This window comes from Bufo bufo, chromosome 3 (genome assembly GCF_905171765.1).
Source record: "Bufo bufo chromosome 3, aBufBuf1.1, whole genome shotgun sequence".
Taxonomy (NCBI): domain Eukaryota; kingdom Metazoa; phylum Chordata; class Amphibia; order Anura; family Bufonidae; genus Bufo; species Bufo bufo.
The window spans coordinates 204,236,567-204,258,607 of record NC_053391.1 but is presented as its reverse complement, the minus strand read 5'-3'; positions in this window follow the sequence as shown (position 1 = coordinate 204,258,607).

The following is a 22,041-nucleotide window of genomic DNA, read 5'->3' as shown; positions in this document are numbered from 1 at the left end:
TCCCATGGTGATGGGGACGCTTCAGGTTAGAATATACTAAAAGAACTGTGTACATGACTGCCCCCTGCTGCCTGGCAGGTGCTGCCAGGCAGCAGGGGCAGACACCCCCCCTTCCTCCCCCCCAGTATTTAACTCATTCGTGGCCAGTGCGGCTGGCCCCCCTCCCTCCCTTGTACTTAACACATTGGTGGCCAGTGCGGATGGCCCCCCCTCCCTCCCTCCCTTGTATATAACACATTGGTGGCCAGTACGGCCGGCCCGCCCTCCCTCCCTCCCTTGTATTTAACACATTGGTGGCCAGTGCAGCCGGCCCCCCCTCCCTCCCTTGTATTTAACACATTGGTGGCCAGTGCGGCCGGCCCCCCTCCCTCCCTTGTATTTAACACATTGGTGGCCACTGGGGCCGCCCCCCCCCCCCTAATTAAAATGACCGACCCCCCATCATTGGTGGCAGCGGAGAGTTCCGATCGGAGTCCCAGTTTAATCACTGCTTATAGCACAGACCTGTCACTTACCAGTAGGAGGAGCGCCCGGCTGGTCACAGACATCGCAGGTAAGTATAATGCTTCTAAAATTGCTAAGTAACCATGGCAGCCAGGACTGCAGTAGCGTCTTGGCTGCCATGGTTACCGATCGGAGTCCCACCAATTAAACTCGGACTCCGATCGGAACTCTCCGCTGCCACCAATGATGGGGATCGGTCATTTTAATTAGGGGGGGGGGGCGGCCGCACTGGCCACCAATGTGTTAAATACAAGGGAGGGAGGGGGGGCCGGCCTCACTGGCACCAATGAGTTAAATACAGGGGAGGGAGGGGGGGCCGCACTGGCCACCAATAAGTTAAATACAGGGGGGGAGGGAGGGGAGGGGTCTGCCCCCTGCTGCCTGGCAGCACCTGCCAGGCAGCAGGGGGCAGTCATGTACACAGTTATTTTAGTATATTCTAACCTGAAGCATCCCCATCATCATGGGAACGCCTCTGTGTTAGAATATACTGTCGGATCTGAGTTTCACGATCTAACTCAAATCTGATGGTATATTCTAACATAGAGGGTGTTCCCATGGTGATGGGGACGCTTCAAGTTAAAATATACCATCGGATTGGAGAAAACTCCGATCCGATGGTATAAAAGGGACTCCTGTCTTTACATTGAAAGTCAATGGGGGACGGATCCGTTTGCAATTGCACCATATTGTGTCAACGTCAAACGGATCCGTCCCCATTGACTTGCATTGTAATTCAGGACGGATCCGTTTGGCTGCGCACGGCCAGGAGGACACCAAAACGACTTTTTTTTATGTCCGTGGATCCTCCAAAAATCAAGGAAGACCCACGGAAGAAAAAACGGTCACAGATCACGGAACAACGGAAATCCGTTTTGCGGACCTTAAAAAAAAACGGTCGTGTGCATGAGGCCTAAGTATGTTGTTAAATACATTCCTAGATGTAACAAGTACGAGTAAATAAAATTAAACCCCACATGGCTTACAAATAGTGTAAAAAGAACAATAAATGACAAAAAGAGGGCCTTTAAGAAATACTAATCTGAGGGGTCAGCTGTAGCCTTTAACCACCTCAGCTCCCCTAGCTTAAACCCCCTTAATGACCAGGCCACTTTTTACAATTCTGCACTACACTACTTTCACGGTTTATTGCTCGGTCATACAACTTACAACCCAAATGAATTTTACCTCCTTTTCTTCTCACTAATAGAGCTTTCATTTGGTGGTATTTCATTGCTGCTGACATTTTAACTTTTTTTTATATTAATCAAAATTGACCGAAATTTTTGAAGAAATTTTTTGGGGGAAAGTAGACACCCTAAGGTATTCGCTGATGGGCATAGTGAGTTCATGGAAGTTTTTATTTTTTGTCACAAGTTAGCGGAAAATGATATATATTTATTTTTTTCAGACAAAGTCTCATATTCCACTAACTTGTGACAAAAAATACAATTTTACGTGAACTCACCATACCCCTCACGGAATACCTTGGGGTGTCTTCTTTCTAAAATGGGGTCACTTGTGTGGTATTTATACTGCCCTTGCATTTTAGGGGCCCTAAAGTGTGAGAAGTAGTTTGGAATCCAAATGCGTAAAAATGCCCTGTGAAATCCTAAAAGTACTCATTGGAATTTGGGCCCCTTTGCGCACCTAGGCTGCAAAAAAGTATCACACATGTGGTATCGCCGTACTCAGAAGAAGTAGGGAAATGTGTTTTGAGGTGTATATTTACATATACCTATGCTGGGTGAGAGAAATATCTCTGTAAATGACAATTTTTCCCATTTTTTTATACAAAGTTGTCATTTTACAGAGATATTTCTCACACACAGTATGGGTATGATCGCTGCTGGCAGGCTGTAGATCAGTTAGTTTACCTTCCGATCCTGTGAACGCGCGCTCCTTTGTGCGCGCGTTTACAGGAAATCTCGCGTCTCGCGAGATGACGCGCCGATGCGTTGAGGAGGAACAAACCGACCGCCCTCAGGACGCATCCCTGCGTTATGCGGTCGGGAGGCGGTTAAAAAGTATGTGAGGGGCTATGTAAGGTGCTATTAAAATCAGCTAAAATACACAATGAAATAGAGGTGGCTAAAGAAAGAAAATTTGTCAAATACATAAATGCAAAAAAAACAAGGTCAGAACATGTAGGGCCCCTAAATGATAGTAACGGGATGTTGGTCACTGGGGATTAAGAGAAGCCAGAGCTCCTAAAAGAGTTTTTTAGCTTTGAATACACAAAAGAGAGGGAATTTCATGAGGGTGGTGCCACTGGTGTCAATACCTCAAATAACATACTTAAAGGGGTTGTCCAGGCTTTTACTATTGATTACCTATACTCAGGATAGGTCATGAGTAGGGATGAGCGAACCCGAACTGTATAGTTCGGGTTCGTACCGAATTTTGGGGTGTCCGTGACACGGACCAGAACCCGAACATTTTCGTAAAAGTCCGGGTTCGGGGTTTGGCGCTTTCTTGGCGCTTTTTGAAAGGCTGCAAAGCAGCCAATCAACAAGCGTCATACTACTTGCCCCAAGAGGCCATCACAGCCTTGCCTACTATTGGCATGGCTGTGATTGGCCAGTGCAGCATGTGACCCAGCCTCTATATAAGCTTGGGTCACGTAGCGCTGCACGTCACTCTGCTTATTCAAGCATAGGGAGAGGTTGCTGCTGCGACGTTAGGGCGAGATTAGGCAGATTAACTCCTCCAAAAGACTTAATTCAGTGATCGATCTCCAGCTGTGGATCATTGAAGTGCTAATATTGAATTGCTCACTTTTTTTAGGCTGCCTAGAGCGTTTTTATATCACTTTTTTCTGGGGTGATCGGCGGCCATTTTGTGGCTTGTGGTGCGCAAGCACAAGCTACCACCAAGTGCTTTTAACCATCAATAGTGTGGTTATTTTTTGCTATATCCTACATCAGCTGCAGGCTGAGCCTGTGTCACCGAAGTGCATTTAACCATCAACAGTGTGGTTATTTTTTGGCCATATACTACATCAGGTGCAGGCTGAGCCTGTGTCACCCAAGTGCATTTAACCATCAACAGTGTGGTTAATTTTTGGCCATATACTACATCAGGTGCAGGCTGAGCCTGTGTCACCCAAGTGCATTTAACCATCAATAGTGTGGTTATTTTTTAGCCATATACTACATCAGGGGCAAGTTGAGCCTGTCACCCAGCGCCTAAAAAATAGACCTGACATTTATATTCCTCCAAATCAGTACTGTTTTAGCTGGTCAAGTTATTTGTAGTGACCGTAAAAGCACAGTTTTTGTTCTGGGTTGAAAAACTATTCCCAAATTTGCCATTCTCAAAATAAGTAGTTTCTGCTATATCAGGCCTACTTTAAATCTATCCCAAAAAGGATATCTTAGATTCAAGGTGCTGATAGTGTCATTCAGAAAAACTTAACACACACGCTACCGTGCAGATACAAGTCTAATTCTGTGATTAAAGGTATATCTGTCACACAGCGCAAAAAAACTAGGCCTCACATTTCTATTCAACCAAATCTGTACTGTTTTAGCTGGTCAAATTATTTGTAGTGACCGTAAAAGCACAGTTTTTGTTCTGGGTTGAAAAACTATTCCCAAATTTGCCATTTCAAAATTGTGGTGAACGGGAACAATGAGGAAAACATCTAATAAGGGACACGGACGCGGACGTGGACATGGTCGTGGTGGTGTTAGTGGACCCTCTGGTGCTGGGAGAGGACGTGGCCGTTCTGCCACAGCCACACGTCCTAGTGAACCAACTACCTCAGGTCCCAGTAGCCAGCAGAATTTACAGCGATATTTGGTGGGGCCCAATGCCGTTCTAAGGATGGTAAGGCCTGAGCAGGTACAGGCATTAGTCAATGGGGTGGCCGACAGTGCATCCAGAACATTCACATTATCTCCCACCCAGTCTTCTGCAGAAAGTGCACAGATGGCGCATGAAAACCAAGCCCATCAGTCTGTAACATCACCCCCATGCATATCAGGGAAACTGTCTGAGCCTCAAGTTATGCAGCAGTCTCTTATGCTGTTTGAAGACTCTGCTGCCAGGGTTTCCCAAGGGCATCCACCTAGCCCTTCCCCAGGGGTGGAAGAGATAGAATGCACTAACGCACAACCACTTATGTTTCCTGATGATGAGGACATGGGAATACCACCACAGCACGTCTCTGATGATGACGAAACACAGGTGCCAACTGCTGCGTCTTTCTGCAGTGTGCAGACTGAACAGGAGGTCAGGGATCAAGACTGGGTGGAAGACGATGAAGGGGACGATGAGGTCCTAGACCCCACATGGAATGAAGGTCGTGCCAGTGACTTTCACATTTCGGAGGAAGAGGCAGTGGTGAGACCGAGCCAACAGCGTAGCAAAAGAGGGAGCAGTGGGCAAAATCAGAACACCCGCCGCCAAGAGACTCCGCCTGCTACTGACCGCCGCCATCTGGGACCGAGCACCCCAAAGGCAGCTTCAAGGAGTTCCCTGGCATGGCACTTCTTTAAACAATGTGCTGACGACAAGACCCGAGTGGTTTGCACGCTGTGCCATCAGAGCCTGAAGCGAGGCATTAACTTTCTGAACCTTAGCACAACCTGCATGACCAGGCACCTGCATGCAAAGCATGAACTGCAGTGGAGTAAACACCTTAAAAACAAGAAAGTCACTCGGGCTCCCCCTGCTACCTCTTCTGCTGCTGCCGCCTCGGCCTCTTCTGCTGCTGCCGCCACCTCGGCCTCTTCCTCCGCCTCTGGAGGAACGTTGGCACCTGCCGCCCAGCAAACATGGGATGTACCACCAACACCACCACCTGCGTCACCAAGCATCTCAACCATGTCACACGGCAGCGTTCAGCTCTCCATCTCACAAACATTTGAGAGAAAGCGTAAATTCCCACCTAGCCACCCTCGATCCCTGGCCCTGAATGCCAGCATTTCTAAACTACTGGCCTATGAAATGCTGTCATTTAGGCTGGTGGACACAGACAGCATAAAACAGCTCATGTCGCTTGCTGTCCCACAGTATGTTGTTCCCAGCCGCCACTACTTCTCCAAGAGAGCCGTGCCTTCCCTGCACAACCAAGTGTCGGATAAAATCAAGTGTGCACTGCGCAACGCCATCTGTGGCAAGGTCCACCTAACCACAGATACGTGGACCAGTAAGCACGGCCAGGGACGCTATATCTCCCTAACTGCACACTGGGTAAATGTAGTGGCGGCTGGGCCCCAGGCGGAGAGCTGTTTGGCGCATGTCCTTCCGCCGCCAAGGATCGCAGGGCAACATTCTTTGCCTCCTGTCTCCTCCTCCTCCTACTCAGCTTCCTCCTCCTCTTCTTCCACCTGCTCATCCAGTCAGCCAAACACTTTCACCACCAACTTCAGCACAGCCCGGGGTAAACGTCAGCAGGCCGTTCTGAAACTCATATGTTTGGGGGACAGGCCCCACACTGCACAGGAGTTGTGGCGGGGTATAGAACAACAGACCGATGAGTGGTTGCTGCCGGTGAGCCTCAAGCCCGGCCTGGTGGTGTGCGATAATGGGCAAAATCTCGTTGCAGCTCTGGGACGCACATCCCTTGCCTGGCGCATGTGCTGAATTTGGTGGTGCAGAAGTTCATTCGCAACTACCCCAACATGTCAGAGCTGCTGAATAAAGTGCGGGCCGTCTGTTCGCGCTTCCGGCGTTCACACCCTGCTGCTGCACGCCTGTCTGCGCTACAGCGTAACTTCGGCCTTCCCGCTCACCGCCTCATATGCGATGTGCCCACCAGGTGGAACTCCACCTTGCACATGCTGGACAGACTGTGCGAGCAGCATCAGGCCATAGTGGAGTTTCAGCTGCAGCACGCACGGGTCAGTCGCACTGCGGAACAGCACCACTTCACCACCAATGACTGGGCCTCCATGCGAGACCTGTGTGCCCTGTTGCGCTGTTTCGAGTACTCCACCAAAATGGCCAGTGGCGATGACGCCGTTATCAGCGTTACAATACCACTTCTATGTCTCCTTGAGAAAACACTTAGGGCGATGATGGAAGAGGAGGTGGCCCAGGAGGAAGAGGAGGAATAGGGGTAATTTTTAGCACTTTCAGGCCAGTCTCTTCGAAGTGACTCAGAGGGAGGTTTTTTGCAACAGCAGAGGCCAGGTACAAATGTGGCCAGACACGGCCCACTACTGGAGGACGAGGAGGACGAGGATGAGGAGGAGGTGGAGGAGGATGAGGATGAAGCATGTTCACAGCGGGGTAACACCCAAAGCAGCTCGGGCCCATCACTGGTGCGTGGCTGGGGGAAAACACAGGACGATGACGATACGCCTCCCACAGAGGACAGCTTGTCCTTACCTCTGGGCAGCCTGGCACACATGAGCGACTACATGCTGCAGTGCCTGCGCAACGACAGCAGAGTTGCCCACATTTTAACGTGTGCGGACTACTGGGTTGCCACCCTGCTGGATCCCCGGTACAAAGACAATGTGCCCACCTTACTTCCTACACTGGAGCGTGATAGGAAGATGCGAGAGTACAAGCGCACGTTGGTAGACGTGCTACTGAGAGCATTCCCAAATGTCACAGGGGAACCAGTGGAAGCCCAAGGCGAAGGCAGAGGAAGAGCAAGAGGTCGCCAACGCAGCTGTGTCACGGCCAGCTCCTCTGAGGGCAGGGTTAGCATGGCAGAGATGTGGAAAAGTTTTGTCACCACGCCACAGCTAACTGCACCACCACCTGATACGGAACGTGTTAGCAGGAGGCAACATTTCACTAACATGGTGGAACAGTACCTGTGCACACCCCTCCACGTACTGACTGATGGTTCGGCCCCATTCAACTTCTGGGTCTCCAAATTGTCCACGTGGCCAGAGTTAGCCTTTTATGCCTTGGAGGTGCTGGTAGTGTAGTGTTGGTAGTGTACATGCCTTGGAGGGGCCTTGGTAGTGTACATTTAAAAAAAATATTTTTTTTTGACTGTAATAGATCGAATAGCAGTTAGTTGTCTGCAAGCGTGTGTGTCAGGCCTACAGCGTCTACTCTGCCAACTTCTGCCAGTGCACAGTGCCACTCATATCTGGTGTCACAGTAGCTTGCACGCATAGTACAACTTAACTAATCTAAAAAATAATTACAGGCAGAGGCAGGCCACCCCGCAGGGGCCGTCGTGGTCGTGGTGCTATGATTCCCTTTGGACCTAGAATAATGCCCATTGTTCAGAGGCCACGTACCCTGAACTCGAAAAGTTCTGAGGACATAGTTGACTGGCTAACACAGGACACCCAATCTTCTACAGCTTCCGCTCGGAACCTTGATGCACCATCCTCCTCCAGCTTAGCTTCGGGCACCTCTCAAGTTACCACTCGCCCGCCTGCCGCCACCAACACTAGCACCACAGCCGCTTCACTTGATCTGTCAGAGGAGTTATTTACACATCAGTTGGAAGAAATGAGTGATGCACAACCATTATTGCCAGAGGATGTAGATAACAGGGATATGTCTCAGTCAGGCAGCATTACACACATGGACGTACGGTGTGATGATGATGATGTTGTACCCGCTGCTGCTTCCTTTGCTGAGTTGTCAGATACAAGTGAAGCGGTTGATGATGACGATGTGTCCGTGGATGTCACGTGGGTGCCCGCTCGAAGAGAAGAAGGACAGGGGGAAAGTTCAGATGGGGAGACAGAGAGGAGGAGGAGACGAATTGGAAGCAAGGGGAGGTCGTGGCAAGGAGCTAGTGGCACAGTCAGACAGCATGCATCGGCACCCGGGGTCAGCCAGACAGCACGCCAATCAACGCATGCTGTTGCCACCATCAGAATGCCGTCATTGCAGAGCTCAGCAGTGTGGCATTTTTTTGTGTGTCTGCCTCTGACAACAGCGATGCCATTTGCAACCTGTGCCAAAAGAAACTGAGTCGTGGGAAGTCCAACACCCACCTAGGTACAACTGCTTTGCGAAGGCACATGATCGCACATCACAAACGCCTATGGGATCAACACATGAGTACAAGCAGCACACAAACTTATAGAAACATAGAAACATAGAATGTGTCGGCAGATAAGAACCATTTGGCCCATCTAGTCTGCATAATATGCTGAGTACTATGGATAGCCCCTGGCCCTATCTTATATGAAGGATGGCCTTATGCCTATCCCATGCATGCTTAAACTCCTTCATTGTATTTGCAGCTACCACTTCTGCAGGTAGGCTATTCCATTCATCCACTACTCTCTCAGTAAAGTAATACTTCCTGATATTACTTTTAAACCTTTGCCCCTCTAATTTAAAACTATGTCCTCTTGTAGCAGTTTTTCTTCTTTTAAATATTCTCTCCTCTTTTACCTTGTTGATTCCCTTTATGTATTTAAAAGTTTCTATCATATCCCCTCTGTCTCGTCTTTCTTCCAAGCTATACATGTTAAGGCCCATTAATCTTTCCTGGTAAGTTTTATCCTGCAATCCATGTACCAGTTTAGTAGCTCTTCTCTGAACTCTCTCCAAAGTATCAATATCCTTCTGGAGATATGGTATCCAGTACTGAGCACAATACTCCAAATGAGGTCTCACTAATGCTCTGTAGAGCGGCATGAGCACCTCCCTCTTTCTACTGGTAATTCCTCTCCCTATACACCCAAGCATTCTGCTAGCATTTCCTGCTGCTCTATGACATTGTCTACCTACCTTTAAGTCTTCGGAAATAATGACCCCTAAATCCCTTTCCTCAGATACTGAGGTTAGGACTGTATCACTGATTTTATATTCTGCTCTTGGGTTTTTACGCCCCAGGTGCATTATCTTGCACTTATCAACATTAAATTTTAGTTGCCAGATTTTTGACCATTCCTCTAGTTTTCCTAAATCCTTTTCCATTTGGTGTATCCCTCCAGGAACATCAACCCTGTTACAAATCTTTGTGTCATCATCAAAAAGACACACCTTACAATCGTGGCCTTCTGCAATTTTGCTGATAAATATATTAAACAATTTGGGTCCCAGAACAGATCCCTGTGGTACCCCACTGGAAACAAGACCTTGGTCTGAATATACTCCATTGACTACAACCCTCTGTTGTCTGTCCCTCAGCCACTGCCTAATCCATTCAACAATATGGGAGTCCAAGCCCAAAGACTGCAATTTATTGATAAGCCTTCTGTGTGGGACAGTATCAAAAGCCTTACTGAAGTCTAGATAAGCGATGTCTACTGCACCTCCTCCATCTATTATTTTAGTCACCCAATCCAAAAAAAAAATCTATAAGATTAGTTTGACATGATCTCCCTGAAGTAAACCCATGCTGTTTTTCATCTTTCAATCCATGTGATTTTAGATGTTCCACAATCCTCTCCTTAAGTATGGTTTCCATTAATTTCCCCACTATTGATGTCAGGCTTACTGGCCTATAGTTGTCCGATTCCTCCCTTCTACTTTTCGTGTGAATGGGCACAACATTTGCTAATTTCCAATCTTCTGGGACGACTCCTGTTACCACTGATTGGTTAAATAAATCTGTTAATTTTTTTTGCTAGTTCACTGCTGAGCTCTTTTAATAGCTTTGGGTGTATCCCATCAGGCCCCTGTGACTTATTTGTATTGATTTTAGACAGCTGACTTAGAACCTCTTCCTCTGTAAAGACACATGCATCAAAAGATTCATTAGTCTTCTTTCCTAACTGAGGTCATTTTCCTTCATTTTCCTTTGTAAAGACTGAACAAAAGTATTCATTGAGGCAGTCAGCTAGTTCTTTATCTTCTTCCATATACCTTCCTTCTTTTGTTTTTAATTTGGTAATTCCTTGTTTTAGTTTCCTTTTTTCATTTATGTATCTGAAGAATGCCTTATCGCCTTTTTTCCCTGACTGAGCTAATTTCTCTTCTGCCTGTGCTTTAGAAGCTCTTATAACTTGTTTGGCCTCTCTCTGCCCAATCTTATAAATTTGCCTGTCATCCTCGTTTTTTTTATTTTTTTATAATTCCTAAATGCTATCTTTTTGTTTTTAATGATTTTGGCCACTTCTGCTGAGTACCACAGTGGTCTCTTAATTTTTTTGCTTTTACTGACAAACCTAATGCAATTTTCTGTTGCCTTCAATAGTGCCTCTTTTAAGTAGTCCCATTTCTCCTGGACTCCAATGAAACTGTTCCAATCTGATAGGGACTCGTATACCACTAATCTAATTTTAGAAAAGTCAGTTTTTCTAAAATCTAAAACTTTTGTTTTTGTGTGGTGTGACTCAGTCACTGTACTTATAGTAAACCACACTGACTGGTGATCACTAGATCCCAAGCTTTCCCCTACAGTAATATCATATACCAAATTCCCATTTGTGAATACTAAATCTAAAATGGCCTCCTTCCGGGTTGGCTCCTCAACTACTTGCTGTAGAGATAATCCCAGTAGGGAATTTAGAATATCTGTACTCCTGGCAGAACTAGCTGTTTTGGTTTTCCAGTTTACATCTGGAAGATTGAAGTCTCCCATAATGATAACTTCCCCCTTCAATGTCATTTTAGCTATTTCCTCAACTAGTAGATCATCTAATTCTTTAACTTGGCTAGGTGGTCTATATATCACACCTACACGAGTTACCTTATGATTATCAAGCTGCAAGGTAACCCAAACTGACTCTAAATTGTTCTCACTAACTTGTATCAAATTAGATTTTATGCTGTCTTTCTCATACAGGGCCACCCCTCCCCCTTTTTGCCTTCTCTGTCTTTCCTGTATAGAGAGAACCCTGGTATTGATATATCCCAGTCATTACTCCCCTTGAACCACGTCTCAGTAACAGCCACTACATCTATATTCTCAGATGCCATTATAGCCTCAAGTTCATTGATCTTATTCCCTAAACTGCGAGCATTTGTAGATAAGAATTTGAGCTTGGCATTTCTTAACCTTTGTGCTACTGGCATCTTCTGGCATTGTTCCGGGGGGCAGTCGGACTGCTGGATTATCACTCTTTTGCCCCCCTTTCCTATTTTAAATGCTCCTTAGCAAATACTTGGAACTGTTCACCGAGGACATTCGTTCCTTTGAGAGAAAGATGCAAACCATCTTTCTTATACAGTTCTTTTCCATTCCAACAAGAGCTAACATGAGACACAAAGCCAAACCCTTGGTTCCGACACCATTCACCAAGCCATACATTGAATTACTTAATGCGAATCTTCCTGTCATGCTGAAGGTTATGCACAGGCAAAACTACAGAGAATTAAACAGTTGATGCAACCTCCCGTATATCCTTTCCAAGTGTGTGAAAACCTTCTTTCATCTTTGAGACCTCATTGCAAGCCAGATCGTTTGTCCCAAGATGGACAATAACATCCACTTCCCTTTCCTGCTTTACTTGCCTAACAATATTAAGGATCTGTCGTCTATCCCTGCTAGCAGTAGCATCAGGGAGACATCTCACAACACCATTCTCCTCAAACTTCACACCTCTTATGATGGAATCGCCCACCAACAGCTGCTTACTATCAGTCCTTACTATCAACTCAGTTATTACTATCAACTCAAATCTGCCATCCTCCTCCTGGTCCAGCATCTTCAGCCACGTCAACCACTGCTGTCCTTCCTGCTCATCTGCCCACAGTCAGGTGTCTGTCAAGGACATGTTTGAGCATAAGAAGCCAATGTCACAAAGTCACCCCCTTGCCCGGCGTCTGACAGCTGGCTTGTCTGAACTCTTAGCCCGCCAGATTTTACCATACAAGCTGGTGGAGTCTGAGGCGTTCCAAAAATTTGTAGCTATTGGGACACCGCAGTGGAAGGTACCCGGCCGAAATTTCTTTGCACAAAAGGCAATCTTCAACCTGTACTCGATTGTGCAAAAGGAAGTAATGGCATGTCTGGCACACAGTGTTGGGGCAAGGGTCCATCTGACCACTGATACCTGGTCTGCAAAGCATGGTCAGGGCAGGTATATCACCTACACTGTGCATTGGGTAAACCTGCTGACGGCTGCCAAGCATGAAATGCGTGGCTCTGCAGAGGAGTTGGTGACACCGCCACAACTTGCAGGCAGGCCTGCTGCCACCTCCTCTACTCCTCCTACTCCATCCTCTTCCATAACCTCCTCGGCTGAGTCCTCTTCTGCTGCTGTGTCTTGCTCCACATCAACGGCACCCCCCCAGCTCCCCAGGGGCTATTCCACATCCCGGATACGGCAGTGTCACGCCGTCTTGGGGTTGACTTGCCTGAAAGCAGAGAGTCACACCGGACCAGCACTCCTGTCCGCCCTGAACGCACAGGTGGATCAGTGGCTGACTCCGCACCAACTGCAGATCGGCAAAGTGGTGTGTGACAGCGGAAGCAATTTGTTGGTGTCATTGAATTTGGGCAAGTTGACACATGTGCCGTGCATGGCACATGTGTGTAATCTGATCATACAACGCTTTATGCATAAGTACCCAGGCTTACAGGATGTCCTGAAGCAGGCCAGGAAGGTGTGTGGCCATTTCAGGCGTTCCTACACGGCCATGGCGCACTTTTCAGATATCCAGCGGCGAAACATGCCAGTGAGGCGCTTGATTTGCGACTGGAATTCAACACAATGTTCGACCACCTGCTCCAACAAGAAAAAGCCGTTAACGAGTATTTGTATGACCGGGGTGCTAGGACAGCCTCTGCGGAGCTGGAAATTTTTTTGCCACGTTACTGGACGCTCATGCGCAATGCCTGTAGGCTCATGCGTCCTTTTGAGGAGGTGACAAACCTAGTCAGTCGCACCGAAGGCACCATCAGCGACATCATACCATTTGTTTTCTTCCTAGAGCGTGCCCTGCGAAGAGTGCTGGATCAGGCCGTATATGAGCGTGAAGAGGAAGAGTTGTGATCACCATCACCACCAGAAACAGCCTTATCAGCATCGCTTGCTGGACCTGCGGCAACGCTGGAAGAGGATTGTGAGGAAGAGGAGTCAGAGGAGGAATGTGGCTTTGAGGAGGAGGAGGAAGACCAACCACAACAGGCATCCCAGGGTGGTCGTTGTCACCTATCTGGTACCCGTGGTGTAGTACGTGGCTGGGGGGGAAGAACAGACCTTCAATGAGATCAGTGAGGATGAGGAACAGGACATGAGTAGCTCGGCATTCAACCTTGTGCAAATGGGGTGTTTCATGCTGTCGCGCCTGTTAAGGGACCCTCGTATAAAAATGCTGAAGGAGAACAACCTGTACTGGGTGTCCACGCTACTAGACCCCCGGTATAAGCAGAAAGTGTCTGAAATGTTACCGAATTACCGCAAGTCGGAAAGGATGCAGCAGTTCCAAAATAAATTTAAAAGTATGCTTTACACAGCGTATAAGGGTGATGTCACAGCACAACGGGAATCTAACAGGGGAAGAGGTGAAAGTAATCCTCCTCCTCCCATGACCACGCCGGCAAGGACAGGACGCTTTACAGACGTGTTGTTGATTGAGGACATGCAGAGCTTTTTAAGTCCTACGCATCGCCACAGCCCTTTGGGGTCCACCCTCAGAGAATGACTCGACTGACAGGTAGCAAACTACCTCGCCTTAACTGCAGATATCGACACTCTGAGGAGCGATGAACCCCTTGACTACTGGGTGTGCAGGCTTGACCTGTGGCCTGAGCTATCCCAATTTGCGATAGAACTTCTTGCCTGCCCCGCTTCAAGTGTCCTGTCAGAAATGACCTTCAGTGCAGCAGGAGGTATTGTCACTGAGAAGAGAAGTCGCCTAGGTCAAAAAAGTCTAGATTACCTCACCTTTATTAAGATGAATGAGGGATGGATCCCGAAGGGACTGACAGTGGGCGATACATTCGACTAAAAAAGGCCTGATCACAAATTGTTATATACATTATAGTGCAGATGTCAAATAAACCTCTGTTCCGGGTATCAGATAAGATAATCAGAATCAGATAAGAATCTTATAAAAAAAAACTACACAGATCTTTATTCAATGTGTCACTTGTTTTCATGGAAATTGGCCTTTTTTTTTTTATTATGCCTGTTTTGGGTAGTCAGCAATATTTACAATTCTAGACTTATCCATCACCTACTAGAAATCTTATTGAGAGCTCTGAGCTGCTAAGTTAAAAGCTATGTACAACTTAGGTGGCAATTTTTTTATGATTGTATGTTACTAATTTTTGGCTAAAAATTTTATTTTTTCAATTGGCCTTTATTAAAAATGTTGAGCTTTTCTGTCACAAAGGGTTAACTGTTTTTCTAGCTATTACAATAATAAAAAAAATTTCAATGTGTGATCCCAACGGTTTAACTGCTGCAGGTCCCAGTAGTGAAGTGGGTTAAGTTCACAATATCAGTATGCGATATATTCGGGACCACTCAACTCTTCACTAATCAATCTTCTTAATCTCAAATCATCCGGCTGTATAGGTATCGAACGAACACAAAATTCCAAAAATCCTCCTCCCACTGCAGCTGCAGGGAAGGGAAGCGTACTAATAGTACAGTACTGTATAGGCCCCTCACACGAGCGTCAGCTGTTATACTAACAGGGGCAGGTAGGAGTTAGGAACATCAAATCACAGTTTTCACTGAACTTTCCCTGATTTTCTTGTTTCTTTTGTAATCTGCTAGAGCATAAAAACTCCAATAGTATAACACCGCTATTCACTTTTGCATAAAATTCCTTTAATATACTCACAAGAGTAGGTTGACAAACAGCATATAAAATCCTCTCAACCCGATAATCCTGCCCGACCCGGGTTTCGCCAAAGCTTCATCAGGGGCGTATCTCCCAACACTGAACAACGTCATTAAATACTCACCCCCTCCATCTCAACCCAGGGGCGTAGCGTGGGGGGCAAATTGCAGGGGGCGCCAGGCAGCTGAAATTTCAATGAGGGCCACGGGAGCCTATGGCCACTAGGCCTGATGCCTATAAAGCAGTAGAGCGACGCAGGACTCAGTCATGAATCGATTACCTCACTGTGACCTCCTGCATTGGATCTTGCGAGATGACGCGGCGCGGGAAGGCACAGTGAGGCGTTCGTGACCGCCTGCGCCGTGACGCCACAAGCTGTGATAGAGAGAGGTAAGTTTTAATTATATTTTTTTATGTACCCTACCCTTATTGCAGAGGCACTGGGGGCACTATGGGGGTGGGGAGGAGCAGAAAGAGGAGGACCACTGACTGGACATCAAAGTAATAAAAGTGGAGAGGCGGCCATAATATTAATAATAAAGAGAAGGACATTATATTAATAATAAAGAGGGGGGCATTATATTAACAAAGAGGGGGCCATTAAATTAATAATAAAGAGGGGGCCATTAAATTAATAATAAAGAGGGGGCCAATACATTATTATTAATATAATGGCCCCTTCTTTATTATTAATATAATGGCCCCCTCTTTAATATGATAGCCCCCTCTTTAATATAATGGTCCCCTCTTTATTATTAATGTAATGGCCCCCCTCTTTATTATTAATATAATGACCCCCTCTTTATTATTAATGTAATGGCCCCCTCTTTATTATTAATGTAATGGCCCCCTCTTTGTTATTAAAGAGGGGCCATCACATTAATAATAAAAAGGGGGCCATTATAATATACAGTGGGAATAATATTATGGGGAATGGGGGACTATCTGTCTGGCTTTAGCACAGTATTGGGGGGGCAGCAGGATGACAGTGTTGAGACACCAGGAAGGAGAGGATGATAGTAAAGTGAGGAACCTAAATTATTTTCTGTGAAACTCTGCAGAGACGAGAAGCAGCTGAAAGAAGGTATCATGGCGGTCTAATCTCTGAATGAAGACGTTGAGGAAAGTCTACATCACAGGAGACGTCACTGGATGTAACAGGTATGGTGCGGTATTCTACTGTAATAATAATGTTCATGCACATATCTGTTTCACGGTTCGGGTGGGGGAGGAGATTGAGAATATGGCCCACCCTGCAGCATCCTGGCCCTAGACTTCAGGTCACACTGTGTGTGTTCTGAATTCTGGGGGCTCACACCCATCTACTACATTATCTGTACTCAGAGTTATCACTGTGTTATCTGAGGTGTTACCTAGGACTGCAGGGAACATCTATTACATTATCTGTACTCAGAGTTATCACTGTGTTATCTGTGGTGTTACATAGGACTGCAGGTGAATCTACTACATTATCTGTACACGGAGAGTTATCACTGTTATCTGTGGTGTTACATAGGACTGCTAATGATCTACTACAGTATCTGTTAAAAGGGGCATGCCCGGGGTAGGGGGGGCACAATTTTTGGCTTGCCCCGGGTGCTGGAAACCCACGCTACGCCACTTCCTCAACCTGCACCTTCTTTCAATGAAAATCACCAATTTATACCACAGTTCAAATGCACTTCTTCCACCCATAATTTCAGCCAGTACTTCATTCTAATTCCTTCATTCCTTTTCTTTACTATCCAATAATCGCTTTCAGTCCTACACATCAGCAAAGGATCACATGTTCCACTTCAACCAATCCTGTTGTTACTAGTAAATATACCCATCTCATTCCTCCGCCGCTCCATTCAGGTAACCTTATGAATGGAGCGGCGGAGGAATGAGATGGGTATATGTACTAGTAACAACAGGATTGGTTGAAGTGGAACATGTGATCCTTTGCTGATGTGTAGGACTGAAAGCGATTATTGGATAGTAAAGAAAAGGAATTAGAATGAAGTACTGGCTGAAATTATGGGTGAAAGAAGTGCATTTGAACTGCGGTAGAAATTGGTGATTTTCATTGAAAGAAGGTGCAGGTTGAGGCGAAGGGGTGGGTATTTAATGGCGTTGTTCAGTGTTGGGAGATACGCCCCTGATGAAGCTTTGGCGAAACCCGGGTCGGGCAGGATTATCGGGTTGAGAGGATTTTATATGCTGTTTGTCAACCTACACTTGCGAGTATATTAAAGGAATTTTATGCAAAAGTGATTAGCGGTGTTGCACTATTGGAGTTTTTATGCTCTAGCAGATTACAGAAGAAACAAGAAAATCAGGGAAAGTTCAGTGAAAAGTGTGATTTGATGTTCCTAACTCCTACCTGCCCCTGTGAGTATAACAGCTGACGCACGTGTGAGGGGCCTATACAGTACTTTACTATTAGTATGCTTCCCTCCGCAAGAGCTGTAGTGGGAGGAGGATTTTTGGAATTTGGCGTTCGTTCGATACCTATACAGCCGGATGATTTGAGATTAAGAAGCTTGATTAGTGGAGAGTCGCGCAGTCCTGACATTGTGTTTTTCTAGCTGTGTGACTGGTGCTTTCACTTTAACTTTGCGGCCGTCATCTAATAAACCTTATTTCTAAAGTAGAGGTCATAAACACTTATTTAACCCACATTATTTTCAGTAAGATAGGAACTGAGCTATAATGAGTGTTTATAATGTCAGAGAGCAGAGAATGAGTCCCTCTGCTCCTGGTCTGATGGAAAAGACAGAAAATCCGAAGGGTGTTACTAGAGTATGTCAGCTCTGTACAGGAAAAAAAAGCTGCCATATTTTTGATAAAGACCAATAAAAAAAAAAAAAAATTAGCTCAAAATGAGTATAATGCAATAATAATTAAAATACAAAATTGCTCCGGAAGGTGTATATAGCCTTTAAATATCTTGAAAAGTAGATGCCACAATATTTGGCTTATTATATATACTGTATGTAGGTCAAATTTTATTGTTTCAGAACTACAAACATTCAGCAGAGGTGGATTCACACTTCAATAAAGGTTGTTTTGTAATATTCACAACATAAAGGATATAGATTTTGTATTATTTATATCCTAAAATTAAGATGCTGATATTTTTCCACATGTAAGAAAAAACTAAATATTTCTTACATGTGCAAAACTCTGTCCATATGCCCTGTTCAGCCTTCACCCCCAATGAGAGCAACTCTCATTCTGGCAAATTCAAGGCATTCTTGTATTATATGGATGGACATTCATCTGAATAGATGCCAATTAAATTCAAATTCATGTAATAGAGGGGGATTTACAAATTGTACCAAAATGAATATGTTTTAGCCTCTAGGAAAATGGACATGGCTAAGAGGAGTCATAAAATGTGCTAAATGTATTAATTGTAGCCGCATGTTTTATACTGTTTTTATGTACAGTATTTTAGTGCATTTTTACACCCACCTAAATAGCTCTTACCTTAGGTTTTTATTGAGTCTGATGTAAAAGTAATATGGAAATTTAATCTGCTTTTACTTTTATTTTTTTGCTGACTTGGATGTTTCTTTTTATTATTTTGAAAGATAAAAATGTTCCCATTTGCAAGATTTCTAACAAAAGTAAGTACATTTTGTACTAAAATATTGAGATTAGGAACCGTTCATTATTTAAAATTCCTATGGAAAACAGAAATTAAGTCACATTATAACTAGCTATGGTATTTTCCGGGTAATAAGCTATATTGGTACTTGTTGCGAAATCACGCATGTACACAACACGCAACATGACAGGACATGAAGGGGCACTCTGGCTTTCATTGCACTCATGATCTAGGATGTAACTACTACAGTATGCTACTACCCATTAGTACTTAAGTGACCCCCAAAACACATCTGCACATCCACACACAACGGTGCCACCATCCGTCCATTATGGCTGATGGAATGCCCAGGTACAGATGCGTTCTACAGTGCTTCTCCGAAAATAAGGCAGGGTATTATATTATTTTTTTCTCCGAAAAAAGGGTTAGGGCTTATTATCGGGGTAGGGTTTATTTTGGCCCCATGAGCGACAATCACGCATTTATGCTTGAACAAAAAATCCAAATGGTTAAGGTTACCATAGTAACCATAACCCTAACTTACAATCACAATTGGTGGTGTAGTGGGTGGCACTCTCTCTTTGATACTGTCTCTCATAGGGCATGGTTCCATTGCCTATCTCCTCTCTTCACTTGGGAGGCGGAATCAGGAGGCAAAACTCTGGAGCCAGTCTGACAGTGGCAACGTGCCTTCTCTATGGTACAGTATCTTGGGAGGCAGATCATGGGAGGCAATAGATGCATCCACGGTAGTGATTGGGTGAGTGGATCGTGCCTGCTATTGTCCTGTATAAGGCTACCTATAGTACCGTAACCCTATTCTCCTTGTTTGTGATGTCACCGACATCACGCAACATAACCTAGTGCTGGAGGAGCCTACTGTATCTAGGACTTATTTTTGGAGTAGGGCTTATATTTTAAGCCTACTCCAAAAACCCTGCAAAATAGCACTAGGGCTTATTATTGGGGTAGGGCTTATTTTCGGGGGAAACACGGTAGCATACAACAAGCAAACCCCTAGCACACTGGCCTTCAATTGTAACACAGCTAAGCAGTACTTAAAGGGTGGGGGTACATTTAGAGCAGCAAGGAATGCCTTTATTTTAAAGATTTAATATACAAAAAAACACAGTGCTATTTTTTTTTTTTTACAAAAGATGACAAAAGAATATCATACAGCCAAGCAAACAGTACAAAAAACAAAAAGGGATAAAGTGATGAATGGCCTACCAATTTGATCAGTTAAAAAGACATGCTGGGAGCACAGCTGAAATCTGATCTGTCCTACATTAGTTGTTTTTCTGGGTCCTGACCCTGTGTGTCAGTTTATGAGACATTTTTAAGCCAGCCCACTTAGCCGTCCCCTGAGTCAGGTGATTAGAGGCTGAATATTCACATGTACAAAAGAAACCAGCTCTGACAATTTTAGATCGTGCCATTTCTTTTGATAGATGTCTGAGAAAGATGATATGACTGGCAGATTTACCACCTGAGGACACCAAACTTGCTTATAACATTTAAAGAATTAGAATCAGTATTTGATTCTCAGTTCCCCCAAAGGCTGTAACTTGTGGCCTAGAGAAGCGTCCAGGTTCCCTTATCATAAGAATATAAGATATTTATTATTACATATTAATTATGAAAAGGCTGCTTCTGAAGCATATTTTCTGAGTCTATGAATCATATGCCCCGTTGACAACTCTGAGTTAGCTGAAAGGAAGGACCTTTTTTATTCAAACATCTTTAATTGACCCCTCAAGAATATAACATCCTGGATATACTGTAGGAAGCTCCCATCTTTCAGTGGCATTAGTGGAAGAAACTATCTGGAAATGTAATTAGTACACCTTTGTACAAGAATACAATGACATCTGAATTTGTACAAATTAAATGTGACTCATACATGACAGCACAAATCATAACAAGATTTATGCAAAGACGATGTAAGTGATTTATAACAGTACTACATCATTTTTTTTCATTAAAAAGGCAAGTGTTTCGTTTTCTGATACTTATATAGTGATGACTTATATATACACTGCTCAAAAAAATAAAGGGAACACAAAAATAACATCCTAGATCTGAGTTAGGCCTCATGCACACGACCGTTGTGTGCACCCGTGGCCGTTGTGCCGTTTTCCGTTTTTTTTCGCGGACCCATTGACTTTCAATGGGTCCGTGTTAAAATCGGAAAATGCACCGTTTTGCAGCCGCATCCGTGATCCGTGTTTCCTGGCCGTGAAAAAAATATGACCTGTCCTATTTTTTTCACGGCCAACGGTTCACGGACCCATTCAAGTCAATGGGTCCGTGAAAGAACACGGATGCACACAAGATTGGCATCCGTGTCCGTGATCCGTGGCCGTAGTTTAGTTTTTATACAGACGGATCCGAAGATCCGTCTGCATAAAGCTTTTTCAAAGCTGAGTTTTCACTTCGTGAAAACTCAGAACCGACAGTATATTCTAACACAGAAGCGTTCCCATGGTGATGGGGACGCTTCTAGTTAGAATACACTACAAACTGTGTACAAGACTGCCCCCTGCTGCCCGGCAGCACCCGATCTCTTACAGGGGGCCGTGATCAGCACAATTAACCCCTTCAGGTGCGGCAGCTGAAAGGGTTAATTGTACTATCATATCCCCCTGTAAGAGATCAGGGCTGCCAGGCAGCAGGGGGCAGACCCTCCCCCCCCTCCCCAGTTTGAATATCATTGGTGGCCAGTGCGGCCCCCCCCCCCCCCCCCTATTGTAATAATTCGTTGGTGGCACAGTGTGCGCCCCCCCCCCCTCCCTCCCTCCATTGTAATAATTCGTTGGTGGCACAGTGTGCGCCCCCCCCCCCCTTCCTCCCTCTATTGTAATAAATCGTTGGTGGCACAGTGTGCGCCCCCCATTGCCCCCCCCCCCCCTCCCTCTATAGCATTAACAACGTTGGTGGCCAGTGTGCGGCCTCCCATCTCCCCCCCCCCCCATCATTGGTGGCAGCGGAGTTCCGATCGGAGTCCCAGTTTAATCGCTGGGGCTCCGATCGGTAACCATGGCAACCAGGACGCTACTACAGTCCTCGTTGCCATGGTTACTTAGCAATAGTACAATAGTTGAAGAGTCATACTTACCTGCTGCTGCGATGTTCGTGTCCGGCCGGGAGCTCCACCTACTGGTAAGTGACAGTGACAGGTCTGTGCGGCGCATTGCTAAATGAACCGTCACTTACCAGTAGGAGGAGCTCCCGGCCGGACACGAACATCACAGCTCCCAGGTAAGTATGAATCTTGTACTATTGCTAGTAACCCGCTGCCACCAATGATCGGGGGG